This window comes from Heteronotia binoei, chromosome 8 (assembly GCF_032191835.1).
Source record: "Heteronotia binoei isolate CCM8104 ecotype False Entrance Well chromosome 8, APGP_CSIRO_Hbin_v1, whole genome shotgun sequence".
NCBI classification, from domain to species: Eukaryota; Metazoa; Chordata; class Lepidosauria; order Squamata; family Gekkonidae; genus Heteronotia; species Heteronotia binoei.
This window is the reverse complement of record NC_083230.1, coordinates 120,373,718-120,386,318: the sequence shown is the minus strand read 5'-3', so window position 1 is coordinate 120,386,318 and position 12,601 is coordinate 120,373,718.

The window sequence follows — 12,601 nt, the reverse complement described above, 5'->3', positions numbered from 1 at the left end:
TTGGCCTGACCCAACATGGCTTCTCTTCTGTTCTTATGTGACACAGAGTGTTGGACTGGATGGGCCATTGGCCTGACCCAACATGGCTTCTCTTATGTTCTTATGTGACACAGAGTGTTGGACTGGATGGGCCTGATCCAACATGGCTTCTCTTTATGTTCTTATTTTTTATTTATTTATTTATTTGGGATTTGTATCCCACCCTTCCCACGAATGGCTCAGGGCGGCTTATGTGACACAGAGTGTTGGACTGGATGGGCCATTGGCCTGATCCAACATGGCTTCTCATGTTCTTAAGTGACACAGAGTGTTGGACTTGATGGACCAATTGGCCTGATCCAACATGGTTTCTCTTATGTTCTTATGTGACACAAGAGTGTTGGACTGGATGGGCCACTGGCCTGATCCAACATGGCTTCTCTTATGTTCTTATGATTGGCAACCTTATGAGGGAGCTGAGAGCTCTGGAAGGCTTCAAGGTCCTGCCCAGTTTCCTCTGCCCCAGCCAATGACATTTCACCTGGCAACACCTTGAACTTTCAAGCTTATCTTAAGGGCTAGAATCCTCCTTTCCCCCCCCAAAGCAAACAGGGAGGACTCTCAGATACTGACTGCCGCACCCGGCATCAAATCCTGGTTGTTTGCACAACTGCCAGCCGAAAGGGCACGGAAGCGCATGCACAACCCTCGTTGTATTCGTCACCCAGTAAACAGAGCGGGAGTGAACAGTCTCACATGCTTGGAATTGCTTTCCTGGCAATTTTTTCTTTAACAAAGAAACTTCCCACCACTCCAGACCTGGACGTGAACTTCTGAATTCGCACTTCGAGTTGCTCTGAATTTGCACTTCTGAAGCTCGGCCTCGAAAATCCTGACTGCTTGGTTTCGCTGCGTTGTTTCGACAAATCTATTTCATTTCATTCATATGCGCCCCCCCCTCACTTTTCTACCCTACGGGGACCCACACTGGCTTACATCAGGGGTGGTTAAACTGCGGCTTGGAAGCCACATGTGGCTCTTTCACACATATTGCGTGGCTCTTGAAGCCCCCACTGCCCTGTCAGCCGGTTTGGAGAAGGCATTTCTCTCTTTAAATCACTTCCCCAAGCCAAGCCAAGCCAGCCAGCAGCTTGGAGAACGCATTTAGAGTTAAAGTTGCTTTCTTTCCTCCTCCTCCTCCTCCTCCTCTCTCTCTCCTTCCTTCCTTCCTTCCTTCCTTCCTTCCTTCCTTCCTTCCTTCCTTCCTTCTGTATGGCTCTCAACATCTGACACTCAAGTCTTGCAGCTCTCAAAAATCTGATGTTTATTCCATGTGGCTCTTAGGTTAAGCAAGTCCGGCCACACTGGGTTACATCAATCTCCTCCATTTTATCCTCACAACAGCCCTGGGACTGCGGCTGGCCCAAGGTCATCTGGCGAGCTTCCACGGCATGTGTGGGGATTCGAACCTAGGTATTCCTGGAAGTAGTTAACACTTGAACTACTACACCAGACTGGCTCAGTCGATGGAGGATAAGCCTGTCACTGCCTACGAGCCAGAATAGCTGAATGGAACTGCCACGTCCATCTACTCCAGCATCTTATTTCACACAACCAGATGCCTTCGTAAGGCCAACAATGAGGATCGTAGGGGCTAACTCCTTGCCCCTCACTGCTGACCCCCCGATCACCAGATTTCAGAGCATCAGTACCCCTGAACGTGAAGGTTCCCTTTAATCGCTACGGCTAGCGATGAATTCATCTGTCCGCCCCCCATCTGTCTAATACTCGTTTAAAGTCGCTGCTGCTGATGGCCATCGATAACCAATTTACATTCTTTTGCATCAAATTTGATATCTCATGACATATTAACCATACTGTGTGTGCGTGCGCGCGCGTAGAGTGTCATCAGGTCACAGCCGACATATGGTAACCCAGCAAGGGGCCTTTAAGGCAAGGGAGAAGCAGAGGTGGTTTGCCATTGCCTTCCTCCGCAAAGTCTTCCTCGGTGGTCTCCCATCCAAGTACCAACCCGGCTTAGCTTCCCCCAGCAAAGGGCTTTCAAGGCAAGGGACAAGCAGAGGTGGCTGGCCATTGCCTTTCTCTGCAGAGCCTTCCATGGTGGCCTCTCTTCCAAGTACTGATCCTGCCTACCTTCTAAGATCTGACGAGATCTTAGAGCCAGTTTGGTGTAGTGGTTAAGTGCGTGGACTCTTATCTGGGAGAACCGGGTTTGATTCCCCACTCTTCCACTTGCACCTGCTGGAATGGCCTTGGGTCAGCCATAGCTCTCTTATCTAGGAGAGCCAGGTTTGATTCCCCACTCCTCCACTTGCAGCTGCTGGAATAGCCGTGGGTCAGTCAGAGCTCTCTTATCTGGGAGAACCGGGTTTGATTCCCCACTCCTCCACTTGCAGCTGCTGGAATGGCCTTGGGTCAGCCAGAGCTCTCTTATCTGGGAGAACCGGGTTTGATTCCCCACTCCTCCACTTGCAGCTGCTGGAATGGCCTTGGGTCAGCCAGAGCTCTCTTATCTGGGAGAACCGGGTTTGATTCCCCACTCCTCCACTTGCAGCTGCTGGAATGGCCTTGGGTTAGCCATAGCCATTGCAGGAGTTGTCCTTGAAAGGGCAGCTGCTGTGAGAGTCCTCTCAGCCCCACCCACCTCACAGGGTGTCTGTTGTGGGGGGAGAAGATATAGGTGATTGTAAGCCGCTCCGAGTCTCTGATCCAGAGAGAAGGGCGGGGTATAAATCTGCAGTCTTCCTCTTCTTCTTAATGTAAGACTCACATAGAATAAACATCAGATGTTTGAGAGCTGCAAGACAGGAATGTTGGACGTCTGAGAGCCACAAGGGAGAGGGAGGCAAATAGATAGGGGGAGGAGGAAAGAAAGCAACTTTTACTTGAAATGCATTCTCCAAGCTGCCAGCTGGCTTGGCTTGGGCAAGTGATTTAAAGAGAGAAATGCCTTCTCCAAGACAGCCGATGAGGCGCTGGGGGCTGCAAGAACCACACGACATGTGTGAAAGAGCCACATGTGGCTCCCGAGCCATGGTTTGGCCACCCTCTGCTATATAGCATGTCACCTTTCCTCCCTGTCACGTATTATCTTATATCAAATGCTGTTCAGCTCAACAGTACTATGCACCATTTCATGTCGGCTAGGGCAATTTGGAAGTGACTCATTCATAGGGTCACCACAAGGTCCAAAGCCACTTGGAACCTGGGCGCACCCACACACATCAAACAGTCGACTAAATGAAACAAAATCGCTGCATGCTGTTGCATGCTGTCAGATCCTCAGTACCAAAAAGACACCAGCTATCCAGCACTTTCGTCTCCCAAGGGCTCGAGCATCAACTGCTGAAAGCAAGCCTCATGCTGCAGGAGGACAAATATCTGAAATATTCGGCAACTGCGTGAATATTCGGAGAATCCCCCGCGAATGCTCAAGGTCGTCCCAACGACAGAGCCTAACTCTCGAAAGGAACTCCGTTTCAGCTGTATAATGATGGGACCATAACCACAGAGAACGACAAGCCGCATGTTAAAAATGGTCACCGCTTCGAGAATATCCATAGAAACAAAAGTCGAAGCCGATGAGGCGCAAACCTACAGCGAAATCGAGTCCAGCCTCCTGCGGCAAAGAGGGGGTTAATAGTACTCGAAAGAGTGAACTGGATAGAGCCTGCATTATCCAGGTCGCAACCCAAAAGAGGATGAAAGGCAGAGATAGCGAAGACCACTGGAAGGAAGTACCCATGGAGTCAGACTTATTTCATAAGCAGAACCCCAATGGTTCGTGTGAGCTAGTCACCATTTGTAGCCGCATTTTCATGGACGTTTGTAAATCTTCCCCCCTAAAAATAGTTATTTATTTAGTAGGCTCATATTCCGCCTTTTCCTGTAAACGGGCTCAGGGTGGATCCCAAATATTCACCTCTTTCGAGATCGCCCCCCACCCCCAATCTCAGATCGAATTAGCAACCAAAGGGAGCGGAGAGATGCTCCCAAGCATAACCCACGCAGCTTCAGATCTTTGCCTCTAAAATGGGAACGACCATAACCTTCCTTGCAGGACCTCAAGGGCAAACACCAAGCAGGCCATCCCCAAAATTACTTTAAAAAAAAAATCAATAAAAAACAAAGTCCCCTGGGATTAAATTGCATTCAGCTTACCGCTCTTGAAATGCCACTGAAATCCTAGACAAACTTTGGGAAGACGAGAGTTAATTTCATCTCGGGCACCAGATCCATCTGGGTGTGCACGCGGCAACGGCTGCCTCTCCTCTCCTGGACAGCTCCGGACTCAGCTACAGGCAAAAGGAGAAGGGGGGGGGAAATGGTGAAGCTTCTCTTCCCGGCTGTCTTCCTGCGCACAAGCAGTCGAGGGGCTGGGGGGGCGAGCTGCTACCAGAGTATAACTCCACAAGGCGCTCCACAATGGGGCAGAGCTGCCGATCTGTGATAAAGCAGTTTTGGAGCCCTGAGTTGAGAACAGCAAAAGAAAGCAGTGTTTTCTCTTTCTTTTGAAAAAAATGAAAGAAAACGACCCACGTTCAGCCAACTAATCCACATGCCCTAGACGTGCAGTTTTCAGTTCTCTGCGCCCACATCCTCTTGTTTCGTCCCCCCCCCCCCAAAAAAAAAGCAGAGCGTGGAAGAGAATATTAAATCCGTCGCAATGTGGTTCTTACTCCACGTGAGAGATCTGTAGGGCACAGACCTGGCAGTGTGACACGTTCAGGCAGCCCCTGGAGTTCCGTCCTCTCCACACCGGGCTTCGAGGAGCTGCCTCGAATCTGGTTTCATAACAGCCTCTTAGCTAACCACCTACTCACGCATCGCATAATGGGCTGCATTGAAAGCTCACAGGAAATTGCCTTCTGTTGCCAACTAATCCATTCTCCCAAAGACCGACACACCACACTTCTAGCTGGCTGAGTCCTCCGTCGCTTGGAGATGAATCAGCACCTGCCCTGACACACACGCTCCGCATGCCCGGCAAACTCAATAACAACTGGATTCAAAGTTGAAGCATGATTCAAAGAAGGCGGGATTCTCGTTAACGGTTACAGGCTTAAGCCGCCAAGCCTCCGTCTGCAGGGGCAGCACCTTTCTAAGAACCGGATGCTGCGGGGTCAAGAACAGGAGGAGACCATGGACTTGGGGCTTGGCTTATAAGCGCTGGGGACACCTGGCTGACCAATGTTAATAACAAGGTTACGTGGACCTCGAACTGGTTCTCCAAAGCAAATCTTGTATTCTGTGGATCAAGCAGGGGTGGAATTCTAGCAGGAGCTCCTTTGCCTATTAGGCCATATACCCCTGATGTAGCCAATCCTCCAAGAGCTAACAAAAAAGAGCCCTGTAAGCTCTTGGAGGATTGGCTACATCAGGGGTGTATGGCCTAATAGGCAAAGGAGCGCCTGCTAGAATTCCACCTCTGGGATCGAGTGACGGTGGTAGAAAGAGCAGTCGTGCTGCAGCTATTTTAGTGAACTCATGAGGCAGGGTAACGCAAAAAGAACACTTTTTCTAGTGCCCATCAAGTGTTTTTAGGAAACGGGTGGGGCCAGGTAGTGCGTCTGCTCAGCAAAGCTTGTGACTGACTACTGGAGATTTGATTGGGTGTGCAGATTTAAAAAAAACCCACAAAAACCGCTTTGGCAGCAGCTGCCATCACAAGACAAGGATTTGCGCTGCGTTAACTGAAGTTAGGCTGCGGCAATCGTTTTGTGACTGGCCCCGCCTCCTAGGGCGGCCATTTTGCGGCAGCCATTTCACTGCTGCGCCCACACTCGTGTCATGTCAGAATTCCAAATGCACCCAGAGGCTCAAAAAGGTTGGGGGCTTCTGCTACTGGATTGTCAAGGCAAGATATACTAAGAGGTGCTTTCCACTTCCTGCCTCCACATAGCGACCCTGGACTTCCTTGGGGGTCTCCAATTCAAGTACTAACCAGGGCAAACCCTGCTTAGCTTCTGAGACATGATGAGACTGGGCTAGCTTAGGCCATCTAGGTCAGGCTATTATTCAGAGCAAAAGGAAATGTCTTACTTGTACACTCTTCTCTCTCAACATCCTCTTAGCATCTTACTGTCTCACCTGCTATTGATTATTATAAGAACATAACAGAAACCATGTCAGATCAGACCAATGGCCCATCCAGTCCAACATGCTGTGTCACACAGTGTCCAAAACCCAGATGCCCTCAGGAGGTCCACCAGCAGGGCCATAACAACATAAGAGAAACCATGTTGGATCAGGCCAATGGCCCATCCAGTCCAACACTCTGTGTCACATAAGAACATAAGAGAAGTCATGTTGGATCAGGCCAGTGGCCCATCCAGTCCAACACTCTGTGTTACATAAGAACATAAAGAGAAGCCATGTTGTATCAGGCCCATCCAGTCCAACACTCTGTGTCACATAAGAACATAAGAGAAGCCATGTTGGATCAGGACAATGCCCCATCCAGTCCAACACTCTTTGTCACGTAAGAACATAAGAGAAGCCAAGTTGGATCAGGCCTATGGCCCATCCAGTCCAACACTCTGTGTCACATAAGAACATAAGAGAAGTCATGTTGGATCAGGCCAATGGCCCCTCCAATCCAACACTCTGTGTCACATAAGAACATAAGAGAAGCCATGTTGGATCAGGCCAATGGCCCATCCAGTCCAACACTCTGCGTCACGTAAGAACATAAGAGAAACCATGTTGGATCAGGCCAATGGCCCAAAAAGTCCAACACTCTGCGTCACATAAGAGAAGCAATGTTGGATCAGGCCAATGGCCCATCCAGGCCAACACTCTGTGTCACATAACACAAGCCATGTTGGATCAGACCAATGGCCCATCCAGTCCAACACTCTGTGTCACATAAGAGAAGTCATGTTGGATCAGGCCAGTGGCCCATCCAGTCCAACACTCTGTGTCACATAAGAGAAGCCATGTTGGATCAGACCAATGACCCATCCAGTCCAATAAAAAACCAGGTGCCATCAGGAGGTCCATCAGTGGGGCCAGGACACCAGAAGCCCTCATCCTGTTGCCCCTCCTCATCACCAAGAATACAGAGCATCACTTACCCCTTCTATCCCACCTTTCCTCCAAAGAACTCCAGATGGCAGACGTGGTAATACTACCATTTTTAATATTCATAATCTTGTCTTGCTTGCTGCATGCTCTTCTTTATCAATGGGGCTTGCCCTCACGGCAACCCTGTGAGGCAGACTGCCAAAGCCCCCATTTTATAAACAGAGACCGAGAAGATAAGAAACAAATTAAGTTGCTACACGATGGGTCTGAAGCAAAAGATCTGGATCTCCTAGATACAACTTACCGGCCAAGGGATTGCACGGAATCTTAATGCCCCTGTGGCCAGAAAAAAGATGCTGGACTCCAGTTCGATGAAAAAATAATTTTAAAACAAAACGGCAAACAACGAGTTAGAGGAACAATGCAAGCACCACCACAAGACAATCGCACAAAAAGACACACCTGGAAACCTTAGTTTAAAACAGGTGTGTCCAAATTTGCTTAACATAAGAGCCACATAGAATAAATGTCAGACGTCTGAGAGCTGCAAGACATGAGCGTCAGGTGGTTGAGAGCTGCAAGACGGGAGAGAGGGAGGGAGGAAGGAAAATAGTTGTTGTAGAGGTTGAAAGAAAGCAACTTTAACTTTAAACACATTCTCCAAGCTGCCAGCCAACAGGGCCGTGGGGGCTTCAAAAGCCACACAATACATGTGAAAGAGCCACATGCGTCTCCTGAGTCACAGTTTGGCCACCTCTGTTTTAAAACAAACTCTCAACAGCTCGACATTTTCAAACTTACATTTTGCTTGTCCTTTAGAACTCCATCACCGAACCAGCCTGTCTCTACAGTACGGGAAGATCTTCTACGTTACTACAATGGAAGGCTAGCTTCTTCACCACGTGGTTTTCCCGAGCTCAGAAAGTCTCTCCACAACATCTAAGGAATAACAAAAGGCCGCTCACCCAACGGTACACCCCTGAAATCAGCCGCTCTGAAACATTACATAACGCTCGGTCAAAGGCGTCCTCGTCAGTGATGCAAAAATGCAACTTTGGTGTGTTTTTCTTTTTTAAAAAAGAAGTATTCTGAAAGTTTCGTTCTGATCCAAAGAAAAAAGCCCCGTCTTAAATGTGGGTGAGGATCCCGCAAAAGCTCGTTCCAAGAAGACAACAAAACCCTGCAGCTCTTCGAATCTGGAAATTATTCACTGGATAAGAATCAGGTTGGGGGGGGGGGAAACGTTAACTTCCCAGAGATGAACTCGAGCTTGAGGAGTCTGGCCGTCCATGTGCCTCCCTGACCACCGGCAGAAGGCCCTGTGAATCATCCTGGACCACAGGATGACTAGCTGAGAACTATTTCCTCCTCCTGCAACCCTGCTGTGTGTTCTGCACCGCCGAGCGGGCGAGGGGGTGGTGGATTGAATCCTGAATCCAGACCCTGCCCTCGATGGGAATTCCAGGCAGAGTTCGGTCCTGCTTCATAACCCTGAGGGCCAGCTGCCCGCCCTGGCTGTGAATCACCCCCTCGGCTATACCCAGAAGGAAATTACTCAGTGGCGAGCGGCACATGTTTTGTAGTGAGTAGTTCCTCAGGCTCTCGTGCAATGCTTGGGAGAGACGCGAGATCCTGGCAACGCCCAAAGCACAGTAAAATTCCATAAACCCAAAAAAGAAAAAAAAAGGGGGGGGGAGAGAAAGAACAGAAGCAAAAGGGATGATCTGCGAAACTGTTATACCAGCAAACGCAGTTTAATGATTCCACCCCCCCCCCCAAAAAAAAAGACAGAACGACTGAAACATCGGTGGAAAGCGGAGGAAGAACGGGAAAGAAATTCCACAAAAAAGAGAGCGAGCAAGAGAGGCCTTCATTGCACGTGATGAGAAAAATAATTAAAAGAACGGAGAGAATTAAATTGGTGATGCGGGGGGGGGGGAGGGAGGGAGGGAGGGAGGGAGAGAAATTAACTCTTTGCAGGTCGGATTAAAATAAGGAGAAAGGAAGACGGTTATGGATACGTTAAATCACTTTGGACGGCTACCATGACTCAGAGCCTGATGGGCAACCTGTCCTGCGGTTACAGGGAACCTCTGTCTTTCTTGACATGCAGGAGAGGAGCGTGTGGGATACAGACACACATGAACACACGTGAAGCTGTCTTATACTAGCTCCGTCAAGGTTAGAGTTGTCTAAATCAGACGGGCAACCGCTATCCAGGGTCATAGCCACCTCCTACCGGATCCTTTTCGTTGGAGATGCCGGGGATTGAACCGGGGAACTTCTGCACGCCAAACGGATGCTCTATCACTGAGCCGCAGCTCTCCCTGCCGCCCCCCCAGGCCTACCCTCCTGCCAGCTGGATTTTCTGGCTCAGAGGTAAAGCCGCCTCCAGGCATGGCAGAACTGTTTGTGTCTACAGAGCAGGGGTGGCCAAATTGCAGTTAGGGAGCCACACGTAGCTCTTTCAGACATATTGTGTGGCTCTTGGAGCCCCCACCGCCCTGTCAGCCAGCTTGGAGAAGGCATTGGTCTCTTTCAAACACTTCTCCAAACCAAGTCAGCCAATGGCTTGGAGAATGCGTTTAAAGCTAAAGTTGCTTTCTTTCCACTTCTCCCTCTCCTTCCCATCTGTTTTCCTTCCTTCCTTCTTTCCTTCCACCAGGAGAGTCAGTTTGGTGTAGTGGTTAAGTGTGCGGACTCTTATCTGGGAGAACCGGGTTTGATTCCCCACTCCTCCGCTTGCACCTGCTGGAATGGCCTTGGGTTAGCCATAGCTCTCTTATCTGGGAGAACCGGGTTGGATTCCCCACTCCTCCACTTGCAGCTGCTGGAATGGCCTTGGGTCAGCCAGAGCTCTCTTATCTGGAAGAACAAGGTTTGATTCCCCCCTCCTCCACCTGCAGCTGCTGAAATAGCCTTGGGTCAGCCATAGCTCTCTTATCTGGAAGAACCGGGTTTGATTCCCCACTCCTCCACTTGCAGCTGCTGGAATGGCCTTGGGTCAGCCAGAGCTCTCTTATCTGGGAGAACCGGGTTGGATTCCCCACTCCTCCACTTGCAGCTGCTGGAATGGCCTTGGGTCAGCCAGAGCTCTCTTATCTGGAAGAACCGGGTTGGATTCCCCACTCCTCCACCACCTGCAGCTGCTGGAATGGCCTTGGGTCAACCATAGCTATCTCAGGAGTTGTCCTTGAAAGGGCAGCTGCTGTAAGAGCTCTCTCAGCCCCACCTACCTCACAGGGTGTCTGTTGTGGGGGGCGCTAAAGGAGATTGTGGCCGCTCTGAGATTCAGGGTATAGGGTGGGATATAAATCCAATATCTTCTTCTTCCTTCCTTGCAGCTCTCAAACATCTGATATTTATTCTACGTGGCTCTCACGTTAAGCAAGTTCGGCCATCCTTTCTATGGAGCATGCCCCCAGGACTGGCAAAACGTCTCCTCCTTCCGGAGGTGAACTGCAGCCCTTTGCCAACCAGCCATCGCTGGCTCAAAAGAGCGCTCTCAAAAGCTACAACGACCGATGAAGCATCAGCGAGGCCGCAAGGTTGACTTCGTTCACACCAGTCCCCCCTCCTGTAAAAACGATCACGCGCTGGCATCCGAAGAGGCTCGGAAGAACCGCTCCACCCTTGACTTCTACTTCCGCAAAGGCTTCTGTTCCATCTTGTTCCGAGCACGCCAGATAACTTTGTCCCACTGGTCGTTAAACTGCTCTGAAAACTCTCGGCTATGGAGAGGTAACCTCTCCTCCTCCTCCTCCGCTCCCGTTCCAATAGCTATGCTTTGACAGCGATTTCCCCCACCGCACGTATGAAGCTGCCTGATGTGGTATCAAATTACTGCTGTCTACTCAGACTGGCAGTGGCTCTCCAGAGTATCAGAAGGAGATCTGTGGCATTACCTACTACGTTGGTCAACAACTGGCAGCTTGGAGACCGCATTAGAAGTTGAAGTTGCTTTCTTTCCACCTCTCCCTCCCTCACCCATCTATTTTCCTTCCTTCCTTCCTTCCTTCCTTCCTTCCTTCCTTCCTTCCTTCCTTCCTTCCTTCCTTCCTTCCTTCCTTCCTTCCTTCCTTCCTTCCTTCTTTCCTTCCTTCCTTCCTCCCTTCCCATTGTGGCTCTCAAACATCTGATGTTCGTGTCTTGTGACTCTCAAACGTCTGATGTTTATTCTATGTGGCTCTTAACCGAAGCAAGTTTGGCCACCTGTGATCTAAACGGTGAGGCCGAAAACACAGTCGAAAGTGGAGTGACAGAATGCTGTTCTTTCTGGACCAAGAGCGGTGGGAACCCCCTGAACAAGAAGCACATAGTGTCAGACACGGGACAAGAAGAGGAGCCAACATCTCTGCACCCACTTGTACAAAGTAATCCTTCACATCACTGAAGGACCTTCCTTTAGTGTCCTGCTGGTACCCTCAGAGTGCATGCGAAGGGAGGCAGGGCATGCGATGCTGTTGCTCTCCATGTACTAAGTGCCATCAAGCCACAACCAACTTACGATGACTCCGGCTACGGGGTTTCAAGACAAAAGAGAAGCGGAGGTGGCTGGTCTCTGAAAGCCCAGTTTGGTGTAGTGGTTAAATGTGTGGTCTCTAATCTGGGAGAACCGGGTTTGATTCCCCACTCCTCCACTTGCACCTGCTGGAATGGCCTTGGGTCAGCCATAGCTCTCTTATCTGGGAGAACCGGGTTTGATTCCCCACTCCTCCACTTGCACCTGCTGGAATGGCCTTGGGTCAGCCAGAGCTCTGGCAGAGGTTGTCCTTGAAAGGGCAGCTTCTGGGAGAGCTCCCTCAGCCCCACCCACCTCACAGGGTGTCTGTTGTGGGGGGAGAAGATACAGGAGATTGTAAGCCGCTCTGAGTCTCTGATTCAGAGAGAAGGGCAGGGTATAAATCCTGGTGGAAACTGGGTTCAGGTAGCTGGCTCAAGGTCAACTCAGCTTTCCATCCTTCCGAGGTCGGTCAAATGACTCCCCAGCTGCTGGGGGGAAAGCGTAGATGACTGGGGAAGGCAAGGGCAAACCACCCCGTAAAAAGTCTACCGTGAAAACGTTGTGATGTGACGTCACCCCAGAGTCGGAAACAACTGGTGCTTGCACAGGGGACTACCTTTAACTTTACTTTTCATAAATCCAATATCATCACCACCACCACCACCATCTTCTTCGGAGCAGCTGGACTCCAAACCAGCATGCCTCCCCTCTGAAACAGATAACTGGAATGTGACTCAGTGAGAGCCAAACATTCAGATCTCCATTGCTCATAGCTGAAGCTTCCGATGGCCCCAGTGATTCAGCACGAGGGCATGAGCGCAGCATCACAGCCTGCTGTTTCACTCACGATTGCCACACAGCTAAATCCTTCTTCTGGACCAGCCGCTGATGATGTTCCAGTAAGGAAGAGGATGTTGATTTTATGAATGAAAAACAGTGTTTGTCAGTACCCTTTAAGGTGTTTTTTTTTTTTTTTGGTAAGTATTGTTATCCAGGAACAAACTTTCCCTTGGGGTATTGTTTGAACAGAGAATTACATTCTCCACTTTCAGTTGCAGGCAAAGATTTGTT